The sequence below is a fragment of the Papaver somniferum genome, chromosome 1 (genome assembly GCF_003573695.1).
Source record: "Papaver somniferum cultivar HN1 chromosome 1, ASM357369v1, whole genome shotgun sequence".
Taxonomy (NCBI): domain Eukaryota; kingdom Viridiplantae; phylum Streptophyta; class Magnoliopsida; order Ranunculales; family Papaveraceae; genus Papaver; species Papaver somniferum.
The window spans coordinates 95,845,066-95,848,298 of NC_039358.1; the positions used below are offsets into that span (position 1 = coordinate 95,845,066).

Consider the following 3,233-nt stretch of genomic DNA (forward strand, 5'->3'; position numbering starts at 1 on the left):
GAGGTCTATCCCATAGAGGTACTCAAATTGGATCAGTGATTGATTTCTAGGTTTCGTCGTAAACCTAATTGGTTACTTCCAATTACATAAATCAATGGTTCAAACCGCACTCAAAGGTAGGGAATTTCCCATTGAGATAGGAACTTTTGTACCAGAAACAATGGTATCTCCAATTATAGCCCCTCTGGGATGTAAAATATATCTCTTCTCACCATCCCCATAGTGTATGAGACAAATGTATGCATTTCGGTTGGGGTCGTATTCTATGGTTACGATTCTACCAGATATAATCTATTTTACGGTATAGACGCTTATGACCTCCCCCTCTATGCCTTGCGGTAATAATGCCTCTGGCATTACGACCTTTACCACAATGACGCTGTTTTCCAGAGATCAAATTATTTCGTGAATTGGATTTCACTTGACTGTCTGCGGCCCCATTGTGTGTGCTCGGAGTAAAAGTTTTGTATAAATGTATCGTCGTGTTATTAAGTATTTTTTTTAAGTTCTTTTCTTCCTAAGAGGTGGAATAGAATAACCCGATTGAAGCGTAATGATCATACATTTGTAATGCATTGTATGTCCCACAGGTCCCATTCTTCTACCCTTTCCCGGGAGACGATGACTATGCATAGCTATTACCTTGACACCAAAGAAGAGTTCGACCCAATGCTTTATTTCTGTCCTAGTTGATCCTGATTCGACATTAGAAGTATATTGATTGTTCCCCAATAACGAATACTTTTGTATGTAAATACTGCATATTTGATTCCATCCATAAATCCATTTTATTCCCTATGAGTTCTAGTATTGATAAGAATTCTAGTTCTTATTGTTCATATGCTATGGTATGAATATACCATACCAATTCGTTATGTATGCATGATGAGATTCCATTGATACAGAGCCAATTCCAATAGACTTATTGAACGTTCCCATTGGCGTGCATCCAGCAGGAATTGAACCTACGAATTTGCCAATTATGAGTTGGGCGCTTTAACCATTCAGCCATGGATGCTTAACAGGGATCATCGTACATCGTGAATAACCAAATTCCAATTGAAATGAAATCTTTAGGAGGAATCAATGAAACGACATCAATTCAAATCCTAGATCTTCGAATTGAGAGAGATATTGAGAGAGATCAAGAATTCTCACTATTTCTTAGATTCATGGGGCAAATTCGATTCAGTGGGATCTTTCACTCACATTTTTTCCACCAAGAACGTTTTATGAAACTCTTTGACCCCCGAATTTGGAGTATTCTCCTTTCACGCGATTCACAGGGTTCAACAAGCAATCGATATTTCACGATCAAAGGTGTAGTACTTATCGTAGTAGAGGTCCTTATATATCGTATTAACAATCGAAATATGGTCGAAAGAAAAATCTCTATTTGTTGGGGCTTCTTCTATACCTATGAATTCCATTGGACCCATAAATGATACATCGGAAGAATCTTTTTGGTCTTCCAATATTAATAGGTTGATTGTTTCGCTCCTCTATCTTCCAAAAGGGAAAAAGACCTCTGAGAGTTGTTTCATGGATCCCAAAGAGAGTACTTGGGTTCTCCCAATAACGAAAAAGTGTATAATGCCTGACTCTAACTAGGGTTCGCGGTGGTGGAGGAACCAGATTGGGAAAAGGTGGAATTCTAGTTTTAAGATATCTAAGGAAACCGTAGCTGGAATTGAGATCTCATTTAAAAAGAAAGATATCAAATATTTGGAGTTTCTTTTTGTATCCTATACGTATGATTCGATCCTCAAGGAGCATGATTGGGAATTGTTTGATCGTCTTTCGCTGAGAAAGAAGCGAAACATAATCAACTTGAATTCGGGAAAGCTATTCGAAATCTTAGTGAAACACTGGATTTGTTATCTCATGTCTGCTTTTCGTGAAAAAAGACCAATTCAAGTGGAGGGTTTCTTCAAACAACAAGGAGCTGAGTCAACTATTCAATCAAATGAGATTGAACATGTTTCCCATCTCTTCTCGAGAAACAAGTGGGGTATTTCTTTGCAAAATTGGGCTCAATTTCATATGTGGCAATTCCTCCAAGATATCTTCATTAGTTGGGGGAAAAATCTGCACGAGTCGGATTTTTTGAGGAACGTATCGAGAGAGAGTTGGATTTGGTTAGACAATGTGTGGTTGGTAAGCACGGATCGATTTTTTAGCAAGGTACGGAATATATCGTGAAATATTCAATATGATTCCACAAGATCTATTTTCGTTCAAGTAACGAATTATAGCCAATTGAAAGGATCTTCTGATCAATCCAGAGACCCTTTCGATTCCATCAGTAATGAGGATTCAGAATATCACACATTGATCAATCAAAGAGAGATTCAACAACAAAAGAAAGATCGATTCTTTGGGATCCTTCCTTTCTTCAAACAGAACGAACAGAGAGAAAATCAGACCGATTCCAGAAATTCCTTTCTGGATATTCCTCAATGTCCCGGCTATTCACGGAACGTGAGAAGTAGATGAATAATCATCTGCTTCCGGAAGAAATCGAAGTAATTCTTGGGAATTCTACAAAATCAATTTGTTCCTTTTTCTCTGACAGATGGTCAGAACTTCATCTGGGTTCGAATCCTACTGAGAGGTCCACTAGAGATCATAAATTGTTGAAGATAGAACAATATGTTTCTTTTGTCCCTCCCAGACGATCGGAAAATAAAGAAATGGTTGATATATTCAATATAATTACGTATTTACAAAATACCGTCTCAATTCATCCTATTTCATCAGATCCGGGATGTGATATGGTTCCGAAGGATGAACCGCATATGGACAGTTCCAATAAAATTTCATTCTTAAACCAAAATCCATTTTTTTTATTTATTTCATCTATTACATGACCGAAACAGGGGGGTACACATTACACCGCGGTTTTGAATCAGAAGAGAGATTTCAAGAAATGGCAGATCTATTCACGCTATCAATAGCCAAGCCAGATCTGGTGTATCATAAGGGATTTTCCTTTTCTATTGATTCCTACGGGTTGGATAAAAAAAATTTATTGAATGAGGTATTCAACTCCAGGGATGAATCTAAAAAGAAATCTTTCTTGGTTCTACCTCCTATTTTTGATGAAGAGAATGAATCTTTTTATCGAAGGATCAGAAAAAAATCGGTTCGGATCTCCTGCGGGAATGACTTGGAAGATCCAAAACCAAAAAGAGTGGTATTTGCTAGCAACAACATAATGGAGGCAGTCAATC

The 3,233-nt window shown here is 37.5% G+C and overlaps 1 non-coding gene across 1 annotated transcript; it reads right to left on the reverse strand.

Annotated features, from left to right (window-relative positions):
- Positions 1-944: 944 nt before the first annotated feature.
- Positions 945-1,018, reverse strand: TRNAM-CAU. The gene has a single exon. It is a non-coding gene; the product is annotated as a tRNA-Met (tRNA).
- Positions 1,019-3,233: the final 2,215 nt, after the last annotated feature.